Raw genomic sequence first — 23759 nt, 5'->3', positions numbered from 1 at the left:
TCAATTTTAGCTCACTAACACCTAGGATATCAATGTTTGTAAGTTCCATTTAATTTTTGATGATTTCCAATTTTCTAGATTCGTACTTTGTACATTCCACTTTCTGATTATTAATGGAAGTTTGCAGCCATTTCTTCTCATTTTGAGTTGTGCCACATTAGCAAATGCAGGTCCCGAAAGCTCAACTCCTTCCACATCATTAAGGTTGACTCTACTTTGAGGAGACAGCTCTTTCCCAGTTGTATTTTGAGTACCTTCTAACCTGAGGAGCTCATCTTCTGGCTGTATATCAGACAATGCTCCGCTGCTATTCATAAGGTTTTCACTGGCTAATTCTTTTCAGAAGTAGGCCACTGGGCCCTTCTTCCTAGTCTGTCTTAGTCTGGAAGCTCAGCTGAAACCTGTCTGCCGTGGGTGACCCTGCTGGTATTTGAATACCGGTGGCATAGCTTCTAACATCACAGCAACATGCAAGCCCCCAAGGTAGGACAAACTGACAGATTCTTGGGGGTAAAGGAACACTAGGCAATGATAAAAATCATGATGAATCCAGGAAACATCTCACAACATGGATGAATCTGGAGCACAATATGCTGAGTGAAATAAGTCAATCACAAAAAGACAAGTATTGTATGAGACCACTTGTAAAGTAACAACAAAAGTTTTACACACAAGGAAAAAAGATTCTTTGGTGATTACCAGGGATGGGAGGGTGAGGGAGGAAAAATTACCAAAGAGGTAGTACACATGAGGTTAATATTAGTGAAGGGAAAGGCAATACACAGTACGAGAGAAATCAGCGCAACATGACCAAGGCAAGGGTGGACACTGAGAGGAATGCAAGAATAAAGGACAACTATGGTAACTACTGGAAACTTGGTGGCTCAGTGGTTAAGAGCTCAGGTTGCTAACCAAAAGGTCAGCAGTTCAAATTCATCAGATGCTCCTTGGAAACGCTATGGGGCAGTTTTACTCTGTCCTACAGGGTCGCTATGAGTTGGAATCAACTTGATGTCTTTTTTGTTTTAATGGTAACTACTATAGCATAGACAATCCTGTAACAATAGAATCAACAAACCATAATCTATGAATTGATACACAAACAGATAGATATACCGAGAGGTGAGGGAGCTGGTAAGGGAGCACACCCACCAGCAGATACAGGTTCAGAGGTTGAAATTTCTAAATGCATGACTATAGGTGTTCCCCATATAGTACTATAGACAATAGAGCACAGAAGTGGCACAGCTGGGGAAACCTCTTAGACATAACAAAACATCTCACTGGATTAAGTTCCCAGGCTCGAAGGCAATGGATCATAGACTTGGGGAACATCTACATCAATTGACACAACATAGTTCTTAAAGACAGTGTTCTACATCCTACTTTGGTAAGTAATGTCTGTGGTCTTAAAAGCTTGCAAGTGGCCATCTAAGATACAACTACTGGTCTCATCTAGTCCAGAACAAAGGAGAGGGAAAAAAACTAAAGACCCAAGGGAGCAATTAATCCAAAGGAATAACAGACCACATGAGCCACAGCTTACGTGACCCTGAGATCAGAATTAGATGGTGCCCAGCTACTACTACCAACTTGCTGACTGAGATTACAACAGAGGGTCCTGGACAGAGTGGGAGAAAAATGTAGAAAAAATGATCAAATTCACAAAAAAGACCAGACTTACTGGTCTGAAAGAGACTGGAGGAACTCTCAAGATTATTGCTCGCAGACACCCTTTTAACTCAGACTTGAAATCACTCCCAAAGTTCACCTTTCAGCCAAAGATTAGGAAAGCTTATAAGACAAGCAATAACACAAATGAGGAACGTACTTCTCAAATCAATCAAGTATATGAGGTTAAATGGGCAATACCTTACCAGGAAGAAAGACAAGAAGGCAGGAGGAGACAGGAGAACAGGACAAACGGACACCATGAACCCATGTTGGAAAGGGAAAAGGGCAGAATGCTGACACAACGCAGGATTGTAGCCAATGTCATGAATTGTGATACATTTTTGAATAAGAAACTAATTTTCTTTGTAAACTTTCACCTAACCACAATAAAATAAAAATGATAGGGAACTTGCACTACTACAAGATATAATGCTATAATAATTAAAATAGCTTGGTAAGGGCAGAAGAATAGAAAAATTAACCAATAGGATAGACTAGAAAACTCATAATCAGACTCACACTTACATGGAATTTTGACATATAAGAGACATGCCATGTAAGTGTATCACTGAGCAGAGTAAAAGAACAGAAAAAAGAACTGAAAAAAATTGTCTATAAGGAAAAAAGATAAACTTGGATTCCTATTTTATCTCACACATAAAAATCAATTCCAAGTGGATTAAAGGTTAAGTGTAAAGCATATTACTTAAAAATGTTTAGAAGAAAAGATAATGAATATATTTCTGACATGGAGTCAGAATTTATTTCTCAACCAAGGCAGACAATCATATAAGAGATTGATGTATTTTTCTACATTATTATTTAGAACTTCTGTTCATCAAAACATATTGTAAAAAGAAGTGAATGAAAAAGAACAAACTAGGAGAAGATATTTTCAAAATATATAACCTTCAAAGAATTAATATTACTGATACATAAAGAATCCCAAAAAATTAGTAAGAAAAAGACAAACATGTCAACTTTAAAATGGGCAAAACTTGAACAGTCATTTGACAGAAAAGACACACATGCCTAAAAAAATGAAGAGATGTCCATCTCATTAGAAATTAGGGAGATGCAAATTAAAATCAAAGAGATACCATTATGTCTATTGAATTGACAAAAATTGAGAAGTGTAATAATTTAAACAGTTGGAGGGAATAGAACTATTGTTAATCAACAATGGCACTTAAACAGATGCAACACTGGAAGTGATTACTCCCCTCTGTCAAGAAATTTGAAAGATAGTTGCTTGGCTAACAGACTGAAAGAGATTCATATTTTTGCCTATACAAAAGAAAAGCAATCAAATTGAATGTGAAAATTATTGAACTATATCAGTAATATCGCAGGCTAGCAAAATCTTGTCGAAGACAATTAAAAAATGGCTGCAGCTATACATTGACAGGAAACTTCCAGAAATTCATGGTGGATTCGGAAGAGGGCTTGGAATAAGAGATATCATTGGTGATGTCAGATGGCTCTTGCCTGAAAGTAGAGAATATCAGAAAAGGGTTTACCTGTGTTTTATGGACTATGCAAAGACATTCAACTGTGTGGATCATGACAAAGTATGGATAACTGTACAAGTCATATTTAACAAGTTCCCAGGAAGTTATGCATAAGAATTATCTGGGGTTCTTGTTAAAATGTAAGTACTGATTCAGATATCTGGGGTGGAAATGCAAATTCTCAGGAGGGAACTTGTTAGAAACGCAAATTCTCCCCAGGGATTAGAATCAAAACTAACCAGTTCAAAGCCCTGGGAAAACAATTCCACAGAATGGGAATTCCAGAACACTTAGTTGTGCTCATCCAGAACCTGTGCACAGATCAAGAGGCAGTCGTTTGAACAGAACAAGGAGATACTACATGGTTTAAAATTTTAAAAGATGTGGCACAGGATGGTATCCTTTCACTTTACTTAATCCGTATGCTGAGCAAGTAATCCAAAAGCTGGACTATATAGAGAACACGGCATCAAGATTGGAGGAAGACTCATTAACAACCTGCAATAAGCAGATGACTCAAATTTGCTTGCCGAAAATAATGACTTGAACCATTTATGAAGGTGAAAGACTACAGCCTTCGCTATGGATTAAACCTAAAAGTGAAGAAAATGAAAATCCTCATAACTAGGCCCAGAAACAACAGCATAATACATTGTGAAGAAACTGAAGTTGTCAAAGATTTCAATCTGCTTGGATCAACAATCAACGTCCATGGAAGCAGCAGTCAGCAAATTAAATGACACATTGCATTGGGCAAATCTGCAGCAAAAGACCTCTTTAAAATCTTAAAAAGCAAAAATATCACTTTAATGACAAAGGTGCACCTAACCCAAGCCATGACATTTTTAATTACTTCATATGCATGCAAAAGCTGGAAAATGAAAAAAGAAGACTGAAGAAGAATTGACACATTTAAATTTTGGTGTTGGCAAAAAATATTGACTATGGACTTCCAGAAGAATGAAAAATCAGTCTTGGAGTAAATATAGCCAGAATGCTCCTTAGAAGAGAGAATGGCAAGACATCACCTTACTTACTTTGGATACATCATTGTTGTTGTTGTTGTTGTTAGCTGCCATTGAGTAGGTTCAGACTCATAGCGACCCTATGTACAACAGAACAAAACACTGCCTGGTCCTGTGCCATCCTCACAATTGTTGTTATGGCTGAGCCTATTGTTGCAGCCACTATGTCAATCCATCTTGCTGAGGATCTTCCTCTTTTTCGCTGACCCTCTACTTTACCAAGCATGATGTCTGTCTCCAGGGATTGATCCCTCCTGATATGTGAGACGTAGTCTCGCCATCCTTGCTTCTAAGGGGCATTCTGCTTGTACTTCTTCCAAGACAGATCTGTTCGTTCTTTTGGCAGTCCATGCTATATTCAACATTCTTCACCAACAGCACAATTCAAAGGGTTTCTCCAGGCATTGTCAGACCAGTAAGTCTGGTCTTGTTTTTGGTGAGTTAGAATTTTGTTCTACATTTTTCTCCAGCTCTGTCTGGGACCCTCTATTGTGACCCCTATCAGAGCAGTCAGTGGTGGTAGCTGGCACCATCTAGCTGTGCTGCACTCAATCTGGTGAAGGCTGTAGTACTTGTGGTCCATTAGTCATTTGGATTAATCTCTCATTTGTGCCTATGGTTTTCTTCATTCTCCCTTGCTCCAGATGGGGTGAGACCAGTAGAATATATTAGATGACTGCTTATAAGCTTTTAAGACCCCAGATGCTACTCATTAAAGTAGAATGTAGAACATTTTCTTTATAAACTGTTATGCCAATTAAGCTAAATATTCCCCGAGACCTTGGTCTCCACAGCCCTCAGTCCAGTAATCTGGTCCCTCAGGGAGTCTGGATGTGTCCATGGAGCTTCCATAACCTTGCCTTGGACAAGTTGTGCTGGCTTCCTCAGCATTGTGTACTGTCATACCCTTCACCAAAGTTACCACTTATCTATTGTCTAGTTAATGTTTTTCCATCCCCACACCTCCTTCCTCATAATCATCAGAGATTGCTTCTATTTGTGTGTAAACATATTCTTGAGTTTTTATCTTAGTGGTCTCATACAATATTTGTCCTCTCATGACTGACTTATTTCACTCAGCGTAATACCCTCCAGATTCATCCATGTTGTGAGATGCTTTGCAGATTCATCATTGTTTTTACCGTTGAGTAGTTTTCCATTGTGTATAGGTACCATAGTTTGTTTGTCCATTCACCTGTTAATGGGCATCTAGGTTGTTTCCATCTTTTTGCTATTGTGACCAATGCCACAATGAACATGGGTGTGCATATGTCTATTCGTGTCACGGCTCTTCTGGAAGGAGCAGAGATGGCACACAGCACCAGGTGTTCAGGAGAAAAGAAAGGTAAGACGGTAGACAGAGACAAGAAACCAAGAAAACTAAAAAAAAAAAAAAAATCCCTAAGGGAGCCCACAGGATTGTGGCTTGGACTGGGGAAGTGGCTCCCCAACCAAGCAGAAGTGCACAACCCATCAAGATGGAGCAGAGATGGCACACGGTGCCAGATATTCAGGAGAAAGGAAAAGAAGGAAGGTAGAGAGAGACAAGGAACTGAAAAACAAAGAAAAATCAAAAAGAAAAAAAAAAAATGCTCCCAGGGAGCCCACCGGTGTTGGGGCGCAGACTGGGTAAGTGGCTTCCCAGCCGAGTGGCACTGCACAGCCTGTCAAGAAAGAGTGGAGATGGCACATGGAGCCAGATGTTCAAGAGAAAGGAAAGGAAGGTGGTGAGAGAGAGAGAAGAAACCAAAAGAAGCCAAAAAAAGCAACAACAGCAACAAAAAAATGGCACTGAAGAAGCTGGCTGGTGTGAGTGGGGCAATTCAAGTGACAAGGAGCTGGCATCTCCCCTGCCCAGCGACCAAGGTGCACAGGAAAGCAGCAGAGGCTGAGCAGTGGGAAGAAGGGTGGGGGGGGGTGGGCAGTGGGAAAGCATGCATTGCAGGTTACTGGATGCTCTGTCTCCTGCTGGGAGCTCCATGAAGCTGCCTTCTGGTATTCCTTGTCATCAGTTCTTGGTGGCTGAGGGGCCAAGATGGAAAATCCTTGCCGGATTAGCTGATAGGGGACCTCCACTTTGTAGCTCTCCTAGCTCTCTGTTCTCTGTCAGTTTCTTATTCCATTTGGTGCTTGGTTGAGTTCTTTATACCTTTATTTGATGCTTAGGGTCCCAGGATTGGCATCTGGCTCTGTTTCACTTAGTTTTTTGGGTCCTTGCCTTGGAGGGACGGTGTGGTGCTTCTGACTATAGCACCATGTTGGTTTCACCCATTTCTCAGGAGATTTTTGAAATCTTTTTCTTACCAATAATATTCTGAAATTTCATGATGACATAACTTCTATACCTTGCATACTTTGTTTTGATATGGTTCCTTTTTCATTCATTAGGCTGGTCACTCAGCAGGTCCATGAAATCTCAATAGTCAGAAATAGGGAAATGGGGAAAAATAAATTTTAAATGTAAAAAAATCTCAAAAAATTGGGGGATACAAATACAAATGTTGGAATGGCCTATGGAATATTAAAAATAGTGAATGAAAAAATGCACATTTAGGTATATTATTATAAAACTTCAGTCCCTATAGAATAATAGTAAAATTCTAAATTTCCACAAGGGGTATAAATGGGTTAAAAAGACATCGGTGATAATTAAAAAGTCATACAATTTGTCATCAGTAAATCAGGGTACTAGAAAATATTTTCCAAGTTCTGAAAGAAAAATTATTTTTAAGCAAGACCTTTGTTGTTGTTGTTAGGTGCCATCAAGTCAGTTCTGACTCACAGTGGCCCAGTGTACAAGAGAACAAAACACTGCCCAGTCTTGTACCATCCTCACAATCATTGTTATGTTTGAGCCCACTGTGTCAATCCATTTCATTGAGGGTATTCCTCTTTTTTTGCTGACCCTCTACCTTACCTAGTATGATGTCCTTCTCCAGGGACTGGTCCCTAATGACAACACGCCCGAAGTATGTGAGACGAAGTTTCACTATCCTCCCTTCCAAGGTACACTCTGGCTGTACTTTTTCCAAGACAGAGTTGTTCATTCTTCTGGCAGTCTATTCAATATTCTTCACCAAAAAACATAATTCCAAGGTATTAGTTCTTCTTTGGTCTTCCTTATTCATTATCCAGCTTTCACATGCATATGAGGCAATTGAAAATACCATGGCTTGGGTCAGGTGCCTTAGTCCTCACAGTGACATGTTTGCTTTTTAATACTTTAAAGAGGTCTTTTGCAGTATATTTGTCCAATGCAATATATCTTTCTATTTCTTGACTGCTGCTTTCATGGGCTTTGTTTGTGGATCCAAGTAAAATGAAATCCTTGACAACTTCAGTATTTTCTCCACTTATCATGATGTTGCTTATTGGTTCATTTGTGAGGATTTTTGTTTTCTTTATGTTGAGGTGTATTCCATACTGAAGGCTGCAGTCTTTGATTTTCATCAGTAAGTGCTTCAAGTCCTCTTTGCTTTCAGCAACCAAGTTCGTGTCATCTGCATATCCCAGCTTGTTAACAAGTCTTCCTCCAATCTTGATGATTGAACCTTTCAGTTCTTATGTTCCTCTTAGACTAGTAGAGCCTCTGGTATGAAATGACCTAATTCAGAGATTGTCTGGTATTCCATTCTCCTTTGGGTGTCACATGGATTACTACTTGACCTCAGCTTGTTCTTTAACATTGTTTTGTGAAAAGTGAGGGAGAGGACTGGTAGGATTATTTCTTGTGCTGATTACAATTGGCCATTGTTAATTTTTTTGAGCAGTTACGTTCTTCAGACAAATACATAGTCTAAAAATCTGGCCTATTTTAATGGTACCTAAGCTTTTTTTTTTTGATAGGAACATGATTTTTCTTCTCTTTGGTTAGTTAGAGTGAAGCTTTCCAAGATTTTGAAGTCACTTTTTGGATTACCAACTCACTGGCAAAAAAAAAAAATCTCCATCTGGGTTCTCATTTCTATTTCTTGGCATTCTCCCTGAAAAAAATTAGGATAAAGTTTTCCTTTCTTTCTTTTTCTTTTTTTTCTTTTTTTTATGGACATAAGTCCTGAGTACAATCCTCTTAATTCTAAGTTTATTATTAAAGTTTTATTGATCAAAGAAAATAAAGACCTTCACTTGTCTAAGAAGGAAATTATAAAAATCTATGACTTCATGACTATTAGGATATATAAAGTGGTGATCAGATGCCTTGATCTTGAAAATGTCAAGGTGTTGTCCTAATTCTTAGCCAAGACTTGTTTGTTTAAAGGATTTTTTTTTTTTTTTTAAGCTAAAGTAACAGAAAGTTGAATGCCATTTATTGAAATTTTTGGTCATAGCTTAGGAATCAAAATTTAGATCACTTCAGTGAGTGGCATTGCTCAGATACAGACATCTGAGATTTTAACAGCGAAGACTCCCATCCATGCAAATAAATCACTACACTCTCAAAAGTTGGTATGCCGTTTCCATTCTTTTCCAGAAATATATTTTAAAAGGCCCTTGGAAAGAGTTTCTTAAAAATTATAATCTTGAGAACTACCTCTGACTCCCAATCCAAGACCATTTTCAAAGAATGATGTCTTAGCTATTAGTTAGGTTGGACTTTCCTCAGCTATTGCTAGTGTTGTCTTAGCTTTTGCTAGAGTGGTACTTTCCTACTCTACCTCCCCACCAAGGAAAAAAAAACAGAAAAAAATATTTATTGTGCTCTTTCCATTTTACCTCATTTCACTATTTGATTTATTAATCTAGAAAGGTAATCACATAAAAAATACCTCAAAGTGAAGTTCACAAATGCCAGAAAACAGCTTTAGAGCAATTTTAGCTTACCTCATGCACTAGATACATTTTTAAATATTCTCAATTTCAAACATTCTGAGTTTATCTTTATCTTAGCCTCTCTTTATCCTGCCAAACACATAAGAAACAAGTGGAATTAGATTTCACTTAGTCCATGCAAAAGCAATTGGAGATACTCTTCAGTGCTATATGTAACCACGACAGATGCCTCTACACTCAACATCAGAGAAGTTGTACATTTTTGTGCTTTTTCTATGAATTATATCTAGTTCTTTCTTCAGAGGTAAGTATCAGGCAGCAGACTGCTAATTTCCAAATCATTCTTTTACTGTGCAAGTAAAATGCTTCCTTTGTTTCTCAAGTAAACCCATCCAGCACCTGCTGAGTTGATGCATAGATAACACAAATTCCAATAGCATGAATCCAGATTTCCCTCAATGAGAGGGGATAATGTTTCATTTAAGATAAAAGTACCCTTCTCTTCTCAAGTTTAAAGTGAGGACAAAGCTTGAAGTTTTGATTATTCATCTGGAGTGTGTTCTGGTGGTGGTGAGGTTGCTGCTTTTCCTCCTCCTTCTCCAAAGACCACATCCATTACCACCACCAGCTGCCTTGAGTCTACTAAGACTAATGGAGACCCCATGTGTGTCAGAGTAGAACTGTATTCCATAGAGATTTCAATGGCTGATTTTTGGGAAATAGACTGCCAACTTTTCTTCTGAGGTGCCTCTGAGTGGACTTGAATCTCCAACCTTTTGGTAAGCAGTGGAGCATGATACCATTTGTACCACCTACGGACTCCAAAGACCACATAAGCTGCGACAATAAACATAAACATCAATGATAAAATAAATAATACAATTTATACCACACAACCCAGAAAGGTTATTTTAAAAATCATCAACTTTTTTGCTCAAAAGTCTCAGATAATTTTCTCCTTTAATCGTCACAAGAATTCCATAAGTTAAATACTACCCCCATTTTACAAACCAGGAATTTGAGGTTAAGAAAAGTCAAATTAGTCAGCCAAATTACACACAAATGGTAAATTTTGTAGCTAGCACTTAAACACAGATTTGTCTCAGGCAAAAGATTATGTGCTTAAACACTGTATTCTGTAGACATTTATACCTATTATGGAAAAGAAAAAAATGAAGCAAGGTGTCCTGGCCTAGGATGTAGGTCAGACACAGGAAAGAGCATTAATAGGGTATAAAGAGGCCTGGATTATTGTCATGGTTCTGCTACTTAATATGTGGCTGAGTGATTGATTACATCTCCAAATTTTGGTTTTCTCATACATAATTCAGGAAGACTGGATTAGATCAGGCAAGGTCCCTTGGGCTCTAAGATTCTGTGCTTTCTAGCTGATTCCAGGCCACAGAGCTAAATATTGGGATCACTAGATGTCTTGACTGTCTAGCTCAGTATTCTTTCTATTGGACCTCATTGATTAGTAAGTAACAGTCAGAGGTTACCCAGACCATTGCAGGGAGCAGGGTCAGACTCACATCATACTGCAAAGAAAAAAAATGGTCTTTGGTCCATTTTGATTGGTCTCCCTTTTGTCATCTCATTTCAGTCTATGGCTTCCAGACTGTTCATTCAATCTCCAGTAGTCTTATCCTACATGAAGGTTGCTCAGAGAGCCTAAGAGAGACACCACAGGCTGAAAATAACCCCACAGTCTCCTCTCATTTCTTCTACCCTTAAGAAGGAACAGGTTACTTGGTGATGTGATACAAAATGGTTCCACTTCTTCCTTACCACAGTGGTAAGTCCATACTTCTTACACTCTTCCAATAACACTCACCCTACAAAACCTCCCCTCTTCCTTATCACACCTCCCCCCTCCTCTGCTTTCCTTGCTCATACCAAAAAAACAAAAAGAAAAAAAAAAACACAAAACCTATTGCCATCAAGTTGATTCTGACACACAGTGACCCTATAGAAGAGTAGAACTGCCCCATAGGGTTTCCAAGGAGAGGTTGGTGGATTCGAACTGCCAACTTTTTGATTAGCAGCCAAGGGCTTAACCATGTTGCCACCAGGGCTCCTCCCTGGTCATAGCTGGTTTTATTATGACCTGAGATGAGTCAATCAGATAATCTCCCCCGGGAAAATGAAAAGTTAATGGGGACACAGACAAAACTATGGTCATCCTGAGACAGCAAAGTAAACAGGAAGTTCACGAACTCCTGGTGCTCAGGCTCATGAGAATTCTTTGGGGTTTCCTTACAAAAATGTAAAGTTTGTTTTGTTTTGTTTTATTTCTTTGTTTCTTTTCTTTTCCTTAGTTCTGCAAGTAGCCTCAGTGTCTTTTTAATAAAACCCTCTCTGTGTTTAACTTTAGGAGCACTGGTGGCACAGTGGTTAAAGTGCTCAGCTGTTAACCCCAAGGTTGGTAGATTGAGCCAACCAGCCATTCCACAGGAGAAAATGTGGGAGTCTGCTTCCATAAAGATTACAGACTTAGAAACCCTATGGGCAGTTCTGCTCTATTCTGTTGGGTCACTGTGAGTTGGAATCTATTCAACAGCATCAGATTTGGTTTCTGTGTTTAAGCTAGCCAGTGTTGATTTGGGTTGCAACTCAAGTAACCTGAATTGATTTAGGATGGTTTTCTTCCTTCAGATCTTAACAAAATGTCAACTGACTGACTTTGACTTCACAAACTAAATTAGAAGTCCCTTCACAGACCCTATCCTACTCCCTGCTTTATTTATTTCTTTAGCACTTGTCACTACCTAACATATATACTTTATGTATTTATAATTTATTATTGTCACTCCTAATACAATTTAAGTTTCATTAAGACAGAGATTTTAGTCTTTTATTTTCAATGCTATATCTCCAAGGCCCACAGCAGTTCCTGGCACATAGAAGACGCTTAGTAAATATTTATTGCATGCAAATGTATGGGACCAAGGTGTTGGGCTATGGTTTATCTCTTGCACTCAGGATTTTTAGACTTCTAATAAACTTCCCTTCTCCTCTCCTTTCTTCTCTTCCTCTTCTCTCTCTCTCTCATTCTTCCACAGAGTATCTTCTGTTTTTTTTTGATTGCTTGCCAATTGACAGATTCATAGGCTGGCATGGGTGAAGTTTTTCCTGTCAAATTTTTGCCTAGGGCTTTCCTTCCTCTCCTTTCTAGGAACGTAGAATAGAAATTAAAATTTGGGTATGGGTTTGGTGAAAACGCAGGTCATCTTTAGTGTTGTTCGTCCCTGAGGACTGCTGCTAACCTAGAAAAAAGGTGTCTTCTATATGAGACAACATCACCACTGGGTAACAGTTGGGGAAAAACCTGTCTAAGAAGAACATATATTTGTATGGCTGTGTGCATTTGTTCTCCAGGCTCCTGTGGAGAAGAGAGAGGAGTGTCATGCAGGATGGGATAGAGACATGGTGATCTTCAGGTCTTGGCCATCTCTCAGTACCTCTTTCTCCTTGGATACAGGAACTTGAAAAACTAAAAGGAAAAAAAAAATTAAGATATTACAATCAACAAAAGTAACCTGATGGAGGACAGATTCCTTATTTCATATATAATTAGTCAGCTTTTCCTATGTTAAAAAAGTCATGGTAATACACTTCATAAAAAGAAATAAGTTTAACCACTAAAACAAAAACAACAAACAAACCAGTTGCAATCAAGTTGATTCCTACTCATGGCGAACCCATGGGTGGCACAAACTTTTAAGCACCTGACTACTAACTTCAAGGTTGGCAATTTGAACTCACCCAGAGGCGTGTTAGAAGAAAGGCCTATCGCTCTGTTTCTGAAAGGTCACAGATTTTTGAAAATCGTATGGAGTGCAATTCTACTCTGCACACATGGGGTTGCCGTGAGTTCACTATTGTTGTTGCTGTTGCTGTTAGATGCTGACAAGTTGGGACCAACTCACAGTGACCCTATGTCCAACAGAACAAAACACTGCCTGGTCCTGTGTCATCCTCACAATCCTTGCTATTATTTGAGCCCATTGTTGCAGCCACTGTGTCAATCCATCTCTTTGAGGGTCTTGCTCATTTTCGAGGATCCTCTACATTATAAGCATGATGTTCTTCATCAGGTACTTGTCTCTCCTGATAATACGACCAAAGTACATGAGACAAAGTCTCACTATCTTTGCCTTTACGGAGCATTCTAGCTGTACTTCTTCCAAGACAGATTTGTTCGTTTTTCTCACAGTCCACAGTATATTCAGTATTCTTTGACAGCACCACACTTCAAAGGCATCAATTCTTCTTCCTTATTTATTGTCCAGCTTTTGCATGTGTATGATGCAATTGAAAATACCACGACTTGAGTCAGGCACACCATAGTTTCAAAGTGAATTTTTTTTTTTATTGGCTTTAAGTGAAAGTTTACAGTTCAAGTTAGTTTCTCATACAAAAATTTATACACACGTTGTTATGCGACCCTAATTGCTCTCCCTATAATGTAATAGCACACTCCTTTCTACCCCGAATTTCCCGTCTCCTCCGTTCAACCAGCTTCTGTCCATTTCTACCTTCTCATTTTGCCTCCAGACAGGAGCTGCCCATTTAGTCTCATGTATCTACTGAGCTAAGAAGCACACTCTTCACGAGTATCATTTTATGTCTTATAGTCCAGTCTAATCTTTGTCTGAAGAGTTGGCTTTACAAATAGTTTTAGTTTTGGGCTAAGAGAGAGCCTGGGGGGCCACATCTTCTGAGGTCCCTCTAGTCTCAGTCAGACCATTAAGTCTGGTCTCAAAGTGAAATTTTTCCTTTTAACACTTTAAAAGGGTCTTTTGCAGCAGATTTGCCCAGTGCAACGCGTTGTTTGGTTTCTTGACTGCTGCTTCCATAGGCATTGATTGTGGATCCAAGTAAAATGAAATCCTTGACAGCTTCAATCTTTTCTTGTTTATCATGATGTTGGTCCAGTTGTGAGGATTTTTGTTTTCTTTATGCTGAGGTGCAATCCATACTGAAGACTGCAGTCTTTGATCTTCATCAGTAAGTGCTTCAAGACTTCTTCACTTTCAGCAAGCAAGGTTGTGCCATCTGCGTATTACAGGTTGTTAATGCGTCTTCCTCCAATTCTTCATATAGTCCAGATTCTGGGATTATTTGCCTCCAATACAGATTGAATAAGTATGGTGAAAGGATACAACCCTTATGCACACCTCTCCTGACTTTAAACCATGCAGTATTCCCTTGTTCTGGTCAAACAACTGCTTCTTGATCTGTGTACAGGTTCCACAGGAACACAATTAAGTGCTCTGGAATTCCCATTCTTCTCAATGTTATCCATAACTTGTTATGATCCACACGGTCAAATGCCTTTGCATAGTCAATAAAACACAGGTAAACATCTTTCTGGTATTCTCTGCATTCAGCGAAGATCCATCTGACATCAGCAATAATATCTCTCATTCCATGGCCTCTTCTGAATCAAGCTTGAATTTCTGGAAGTTCCCTGTTGATATATTGCTGCAACTGCTTTTGAATTATCTTTAGCAAAATTTAGCCTGCATGTGAGATTAATGATATTGTTAGATAATTTCCACATTCTATTGGATCGCCTTTCTTTGGAATGGGCACAAATATGGTTCTCTTCCAGTCAGTTGGCCTGGTAGCTGTCTTCCAAATTTCTGGTCATAAACCAGTGAGAAATTCCAGCATTGCATCTGTTTGTTGAAACATTTCAATTGGTATTCCATCAATTCCTGGAGCCTTGTTTTTCTTCAGTGCCTTCAGTGCATCTTGGACTTCTTCCTTCAGTACCATCAGTTCATTATCATATGCTACCTCCTGAAATGATTGAACATCGATCAATTATTTTTGGTATGTTGACTCTGTGTATTATTTCCATTTTCTTTGATGCTTTCTGCATCATTCAATATTTTGCCATGGAATCCTTCAACATTGCAACTTGAGGCTTGAATTTTTTCTTCTGTTCTTTCAACCTGAGAAATGCCGATCGTGTTTTTCCCTTTTGGTTTTCTAACTCCAGATCTTTACACAATTCACTATAATATTTTACTTTGTGTTCACAAGTTGACCTTTGAAATCTTTCTAGCTCGTTTACTTCATCATTTCTTCCATTCACTTTAGCTATTCTACCTTTAAGAGAAATTTTCAGAGTCTCTCTCTTTCTTTTTTTAAATTGCGTTTTAGGTGAAAGATTATACCGCAAATTAGTTTTTCATTAAAAAATTTATACATAAATTGTTTTATGACATTGGTTTCAATCCCCACTATGTGCCAGCACTTTCCCTGTTTGCCTTTCCTCTCTGGGTTCCCCTAGTCCATTCATCCAGCTTTCCTGTCACTTCCTGTCTTCTTGTCTTTCCTTTTGGGCAGGTGTTGTCTGTTTGGTCTTGTATACTTGATTGAACTAAGAAGCACTTTCCTCACTTGTGTTATTGTTTGTTTTTTAGGCCTGTTTAATCTTCGGCTGAAAGGTAGACTTCGAGAGTGGCTTCAGTTCTGTGTTAGCAGGGTTTGGGGGGGCCATAGTCTCAGTGAATTCCTCCAGTCTCTGTCAGACCAGTAAGTCTGGTCTTTTTTTTCTTTTTTTGAATTTGAATTTTGTTCTACAGTTCTCTCCCACTCTGTCTGGGACCTTCTATTGTAATCCCCGCCAGATCAGTAAGTGATGGTAGCCAGGCACCATCTAGTTCTTCTGGGCTCAGGCTGGTGGAGGGTGTGATTCAGGTGGTCCATTACCTTTGGACTAATATTTTCCTTGTGTTTTTGGTTCTCTTCATTCTCCTTTGCTCTGAACATGATGGAGCAATAGATGTGTCTTAGATTACTATTTGCAAGCTTTTAAGATCCTAGAAGTTACTAACTAAAGTAGGGTGTAGAACATTTTCTTTATGAATTATGTTATGAATAGGTGTCCCTGGAGACCATGATCCCCAATCCTCAGCGCTAAAAACTGGGTCCCTGAAGGTGTTTGGATGTGTCTAGGAAGCTTCTATGACTTTACCCTGGTTAAGTTGTGCTGCCTTGCCCTAAATTGTGTGCTGTCTTTCCCGTCACCAAAGTTAACTTGTCTACTATCTAATCAGTCATTTCCCCTCCCCAACCTTCTCCTCTTTTGTAACCATCATTTTTTTGTCTGTGTAAACTTTTCTTGGATTTTATAATAGTGGTCTCATAAAATATTTGTCCTTTTGTGATTGACTTATTTCACTCAGCATAATGCCCTCCAGATTCATACAGGTTGTGAGATGTTTCCCGGATTCATCATTGTTCTTTATCATTTTATAGTATTTCGTTGTGTATATGCACCATAATTTTTTTATCCGTTCATCTGTTTATGGGCACTTAGGTTGTTTCCATCTTTTTTGCTATTGTGAATAATGCTGCAGTGAACATGGGTATACATATGTCTATTCATGTGGCTGCTTTTATTTCTCTAGGATATATTCCTAGGGGTGGAATTGCTGGATTGAATAGTATTTTTATTTCTAGCTTTTTAAGGAGGTGCCATGTCATTTTCCATAGTGGGTGTACCATTTTTACATTCCCACCAGCAGTGCATAATTGTTCCAGTACTTTTCCTGTGGAATCTTTGGGGTTCTCTATATATGGGATCATATCATCTGCGAATAGGGCCAGTTTTTCTTCTTCCTTTCCAATCTGGATGTCCTTTTTTTCTTTTTCTTACCTTATTACTCTAGCTAGGACTTCCAGCACAATGTTAAATAGGAGTGCTATAAAGGGCATCCTTGTCTTCTTCCCATTCTCAGGAGGAATGTTATCAGCATCCCTCCATTGAGAATGATGTTGGCTGTTGGTTTTGTATAACCGACAAAAACCTGTTGTCATGAGTTGATTCTGATTCATTAGTGACCCTGTTGAACAATTTCCCTTCTATTCTTATTTTATTGAGAGTTTTTATCAGGAATGGGTGTTGTTCTTTATCAAATGCCTTTTCTATGTCAATTGAGATGATCATGTCATTTTTTTTCTTTTGTTCTATTTATGTGGCTGATTACGTTGATTAATTTTCTAATGTGGAATCATACTTGCATGCCTGGTATGAATTCCACTTGGTCGTGGTGTATTATTTTTTTTGATATGATGCTAAATTCTATTGGCTAGAATTTTGTTGAAAATTTTTGCATCTACGCTAGTGAGAGATATTGGTCTGCAATTTTGTTTTCTTGTGGTGTCTTTGCCTGGCTTTGGTATCAGGGATATGTGGACTTCATAGAATGACTTCGAGAGTATTCCTTCCTTTTCTATGTTCTGAAATAGTTTGAGAAATATTGCGATGAGCTCTTCTCTGAATATTTGGTAGAATTCTCCAGTGAAGCCATCTGGGCCAGGGTTTTTTGTTGCTGTTGTTGTAGTGAGTTTTTTTTTTCTTTTTAATTACCTCTTCAATCTTTTCTCTTGCTATGGGGTCTGTTCAGATTTTGTATCTCAGCTTGTGTTAGTGTGTTTCTAGAAATTTGTCCATTTCCTCAAGGTTCTCAAATTTATTGGAGCACAATTTTTCATGGTATTCTGTTATGGTCCTTTTTATTTCTGTTGAGTTTGTTGTAATGTCCCCCATCTCATTTCTTACTTGGATTATATGCTTCCTCTCCTGTTTTTCTTTTGTCAGTTTGGCCAATGGTTGGTCAATTTTGTTGATCTTTAAAAAAAAAATCTTTTGGTCTTGTTGATTCTTTCTATTGTTTTTCTGTTCTCTATTACATTTTTTTGTGCTGTAATCTTTATATTTCCTTTCTTCTGGTGCCTGTGACCTTCTTTTGCTGCTCTCTTACTATCTGTTTGAGTCTTAAGGCTAGCATTTTTATTATGACCCATTTTTCTTTTTTTGATGTGTGTATTTATTGCTATAAATTGACCTCTGAGCACTACATTTGCTGTGTCCCAAAGGTTTTGGTATGATGTGTTTTTATTCTTATTTAATTCTAGAATTTTTTTTATTCCATGTTTGATTTCTTCTATTACTCAGTTGTTTTTAGTCAAGATACTATTCAGTTTCCTTGTATTTGATTTTTTTCCCCCTTGCTCTTCTTGCTGTTGATTTCTACTTTTATGGTGTTGTGATCAGACAGAATGCTTTGTATTATTTCAATATTTTGGATTCTATTGAGTGTTGCTTTGTGGCCTAAGATGTGCTTTGTTCTGGAGAATGTTCTATGTGCATTGGAAAATAATGTACACTTTGCTGCCATTGGGTGGAGTGTTCTATATATGTCTATGAGGTCAAGTTGGTTGATTTTAGACTTTAGATCTTCTGTATTTTTGCTGAGCTTCTTTCTAAATGTTCTGTCCTTTACAGAGAGTTGTATGTTGAAATCTCCCACTATTATGATGGAAATGTCAATTTTTCTTTTCAGTACTGTTAGAGTTTGTTTTATGTATTTTGGAGCTCCATTGTTGGGTGCATAGATATTTACTATGGTTATGTCCTCATGGTGGAGTGTCCCTTTAATCATTATATAATGTCCTTCTTTTTCTTTTATGCTTGATTTTGCCTTTAAATCTATTTTATCTGAGATTAATATTGCCATTCCTGCCCTTTTTTGGTTACTGTTGGCTTAATATTGTTTTTTCCATCCTTTGATTTTTAATATATCTATGACTTTGTGTCTGAGGTGTATCTCTTCTATTTTGCCACTCTATGTCTCTTTATAGGTGCACCTAAGCCATTTATATTCAGTGTGTTTATCGATAGGTGTGAGTTTATTGTTGTCATATTGCTGTGCTTTTTTTTTTTCTTTTTTGGTGGTACTGATACTTTCTTTTTTGCTCTTACTTTACTGTGCTGAGTTCCTTTTGTCTGTGGATTTTCTTTTTTTTTTTTTCCTTTCATTATTATAGATTTTGTGTTTACTTTAAATTTATGTTTTTCTTCTTTTTATTCTGATGACTAGGTTTGTTAACTTTCTTTGTAGTTGCCCTGAAATTTACCCTTGTCTTCCTAAATTTGAACCAGTCTTTTATTACTTGATGGCACAGCAGGAGCCAGTGGGTGGGAGTGGGGCAGACCCAGGTGGCAGCCCGTCAATGGCTCTCTAGCCAAGGCAGTGTGGCATGCTCTGGCAGGAAGGGTTAGAAGTGGGGTACAGGGCTAGGTGTGAGGGAGACAGAAAAGGAAGGAAGGGGAAAAAAGATGGCATAGCTGGAGCTGGTAGATGGGGGCATGAGAGATCCATGGTGACAGCAGGCTGGTAGCTCTCTAGCCAAGCAGCACATCATAACCCATTTGGAAAGAGTAGGGGTGGTGTACAGGGCTAGATGAGAGGGAGAAAGAAAAGGAATAAAGGGAGAAAAAATGGCATGGCAGGAGCTGGCAGGCAGGGGTGGCATATTAGGCAAAAGGATGGGGGGTGGGGAAGTTTTCCTGGTTACCAGGTGCTCTGTTTCCTGTTGGGAGTTCCATAAAGTTGCCTTCCCATACTCCCTGTCCAGGATCATTGCTGGTTGTGCTCCAAGGTGGTGACACTGTGCTGTATTAGTTGGCAGAGGACTTCCACTTCATATCTCTCCTTGTTCTCTATTTTCCTTGAGTTTCCTCTCCATCTGGTGTTTGATCTAATACTTTATTGCTTCATTTGGTGCTTGGGGTTCTAGTATTGACATCTGTATTTGTTTTACTTACTTTTTTTGTGTCTTTGCTGCAGAGGGATGGCATGATGCATCTCTTTAGGGTGCCATGTTAGCTCTGCCTCCCTCAGAGTCTCTTCTGAGATCCACTTTAGTCTTTTCTTTCTTTCCTGTCTTTTTAATGACCTCTTGCTTTCTTCATGTATGATGTCCTTGATGTCATCTCACTACTGGTCTGGTCTTCAGTCATTAGTGTTCAATGCTTCAAATCTGTTCTTGAGATGGTCTATAAATTTAGGTTGGATATACTCAAGGTCATACTTTTGCTCTCATGAACTTCTTTTAATTTTCTTCAACTTGAACATGAACTTGCATATGAGCTATTAATGGTCTGTACCGCAGTTGGCTCCTGGCCTTGCTCTGACTGACAATATTGAGCTTTTCCATCATCTCTTTCCACAGATGTAGTCAATTTGACTCCTGTGTATTCCATTGGATGATGTCCACGTGTATAGTCTCCATTTCAGTTGTTAAAAAGGTATTTACAGTGAATAAGTCATTGGTCTTACAAAATTCTATCATGCAACCTCTGGCATCATTTCTATCACCAAAGCCATATTTTCCAACTACTGATACTTCTTTGTTTCCAACTTTCATATTCCAATCACCAGTAATTACCAGTGCATGTTGATTGCATGTTTGATCAATTCAGACTTTAGAAGTTTGTAAATGTCTTCAATTTCTTCATCTTTGGCACTAATGGTTAGTGTGTAAATTTGAATAACAGTCATATTAACTGGTCTTCCTTGTAGGCGTATGGATATTATCCTATCACTGACCACGTTTTACTTCAGGATATATTCTGAAATGTTCTTTTTGACGATGAATGTGATACCATTCCTCTTCAATTTGTCATTCCTAGCATAGTAGACTATATGTTGGTCTGATTAAAAATGTCCAATACCAGTTCATTTCAGTTCACTAATGCCTAAGATATCAATTTTTATGGGTTTCATTTCATTTTTAATGGCTTCCAATTTTTCTAGATTCATACTTTATATATTCCACATTCTGATTTTTAAGAGATGTTTGAAGCTGTTTCTTATCATTTTGATCATGCCACATCAGGGAATGAAGATTCTGAAAGCTCAACTGTATCCACATCATTAACGTTGACTCTCCTTTGAGAAAGTGGATTTTCCCCAGTTGTATTTTGAGTGCCTTCCAACCTGAGGGGCTCATCTTCTGGCACTATATCAGACAATGTCCTGTTGCTTTTCATAAGGTTTTCACTGGCTTTTTTTTTTTAATTTAGTTTGCCAGGTCTTTCTTCTTAGTCTCTCTTAGTCTGGAAGCTCTGCTGAAACCTGTCCACCATGGGTGACCCTGCTGGTGTTTGAAATACTAGTGCCATAGCTTCCAGTGTCACAGCAACATGCAAGACACCACAGTAAACAAGTTGACAGACAAGTGATGGGAGTTCACTATTAGTATAAATTAAGTATGCACAGATTCTAGAAGATTACGAGCACTTTTTTATTTCCTTTTTTTAGGGAAAGATCCTCTGTAGCCATTTTTTCCTTTTTCACAGGGACCTCAAAAAGATCAATAAATTGTGACATTAAAGTATTACCAAGTTACACCTGTCCCTTTCCCAAAAGTTAAACTAAAGAAGTGAGAAATGTAACACCTGCAAAAATCTCTACTAAAAGCCTTTTTTTTTTGAGACTAGACTGGCTTGCCTTACATTTTTATTATAGAGTAAAAAAAACTTTGTCACTCAGCATCCTAAACGATCAGGTAAGAGAAATATTTTTATATGGTACCAAGTGCTCATAGTTTCTGGCAGTTTTTTTTTTTTTTTTTTTTCCTGTTACGAGGGGGTTTCTTATCCTTACTCCACTCCTTTTGAACTGAACTCTTTAATTTCTTAGTAACGTGTCCTCATTCTCTACCCTAGCCCTCCCCCTTCTCCTCATGGATCAGATCCTTGCAGAATATTCCTAGAATGTATAAAATATAGCAGTAAACATTTAATAGAAATGCCAAATATATATATATATGAATCATCTGCTTAAGTTTTGAGAGTTGACACAGGTCTAACTGTTCTCGGGTATAATAAATAAAATACATTTTTTAATCAAGATAGACTATATTGACAAAGAGAAAGTTTGAGCTTTATTTCACAAAGAAACCTACTACAGCCAAGAATTGAGTCCTCATCATCACCTGATGCAAAATTTTAAAGAGAAATGGAGAGTTTGTCTTTTATAACAGACTTCTGATATGCTCAATGTAAACCATTTTTGTTTTGTTTTGTTTTTTAAATGCTCTCTAGCTCCCCTCAATGCAATAAAACTTCTTTCATATCCTAGAGAACCTCTACCTGAATAAACACTGATTAACCAAGTACAGTATCTGTTGAAGTGTTCATCAACAGTAAGTCTAACTCACAAGTCTTTCCACTCACTACTACTGCGCTTTCCCACACTATGTTCAAATGCTTTAGGGAGAATTTAAATGTCATCTTTTCTATAAAGTCATTGTTTTTTCCCATCATGAAATGAAATCACTGCCTCTTTTCTTGTGTTTCTTTCTCTTTCTCACTTTTCTTAACTTTATGGCCATTTACTTGTGTCTCATGCCACTTTCCCCTTTCTGTCTCATACTAGGATTGTTTATATACTTCTTATAGACTCATTCAGAATATGAGTCCTCTGGGAGAGTTGTGTATCCTCTCCATTTATTCAAACGGTTGCTGAGAATGACAATTTTGCCAAGAAGTGTGTAGGTTTGGGGGACACAAAGTGGCTTCCCACCTGCAATTGAAGTCAAATTGCGAAATAAATAAAAGTGCTAAAGTGTCTGCTGTGCTAGGCCAGTTGGGAAAAGATTAACGTTTCCTTTCTCTATGCCCAGGAAATAAGCTCATGCAAACAAAGAAATAAGCAAGCAAGATAGAATAATGATAAAGATTAATTAACAACCTCTGTAAAGATGTTTATAAGTTCCCCAGGAGATAGAAGCAGTGACTAGAAATAGAGATCCTGTCAACATTAGAGCTGACAATTTGTCTTCACCACACCCCACCTAACCCAAGGTTTTTTTTTAATGGCTTGATACAATAGATTCCATCTGGTGAAAATGGCAAGAAGATGATGCAGGTTTTTTGTTACAGTCTCCACTTTGGCACAGCAGCCAATTGGCAGCAGTGTAAATTCGAGGTTTCTTCATTTTTCCTCTCTCTTCTCAGTCTATGGAAATTTCTAAAATTTAAAGGACAGCAAGGCAGTATTTTAGAGGTGTTGGGGGAAATTCTATGCCCTTTTCCCCACATTAAGCTTAAGTGACTGCTTACTAACAAATTATAATATAGCAGAATGAACGCCTTTGAATACCACCACCCTAGGAAGCTTGAGGGAAAAGAAAATGGTTGAGATCAGAAATCTCAATGTAATAAAAACTACACACCAAATTTTCTCAGAGTGCTATCCTTGGACAATCTGAATCAGCATCACCATGGATCCTTAATAAAAGTGCAGATTCCTGGGCCCCTTCTCAAACCTACAAAGTCAGAACCTCTGAAACCAGGACTTAGGAATGTGAAATTTTAAGTAGTTCCTTGGATGATTCTCAGATACTCTAAAATGTAAAAATCCCAGAGGTAAGAGTATTGAAAAGATATTGAGAGAGTTCAGAAGGAATCCATTTAACAATTGGCTTCATTTTATCTCTGCAGATTATTTGTAATCCAAATTATTTGTAATATATTGTTTTTTATATATGGATTTAAATAATTGCCCTGGTCTCCTAAGTATTTAGAAAAGGATAAGGTGTATGTTTCAAATTAATTTTAGTCACTCTCGCTGAAATTCATCTTGTGACTATGTTAAAAATAATTTGCTTTGTTGGCCATTAGATGACTTGTAAAGTCAAAAAATTCACATATTCTTAGGTAAAACTTATGAATATGAGCTAAAATCCTGAAAATGAGTGTAGGGAGTGAGTTTTCAACTTAAAAAGCCAAAGGGTTAAAGGATTTATCACAGTTGTAAATTAACAGTAAAAATATTTATTGTCCTTTGAAAATATTATCTGGAGTTAAGTTACTTGGCTTGGGAGAAATTTGTGAAATGTATAGTGGATTATATAGCCAGTTCTTTCTAAATTTCTAGCAAGTCAAAAAACGCTTCGTGGCAATTAC

The sequence above is a fragment of the Trichechus manatus genome, unplaced genomic scaffold (assembly GCF_000243295.1).
Source record: "Trichechus manatus latirostris isolate Lorelei unplaced genomic scaffold, TriManLat1.0 scaffold00119, whole genome shotgun sequence".
NCBI classification, from domain to species: Eukaryota; Metazoa; Chordata; class Mammalia; order Sirenia; family Trichechidae; genus Trichechus; species Trichechus manatus.
The sequence above is the reverse complement of the archived record's forward strand: the minus strand, read 5'-3'. Positions refer to the sequence as shown.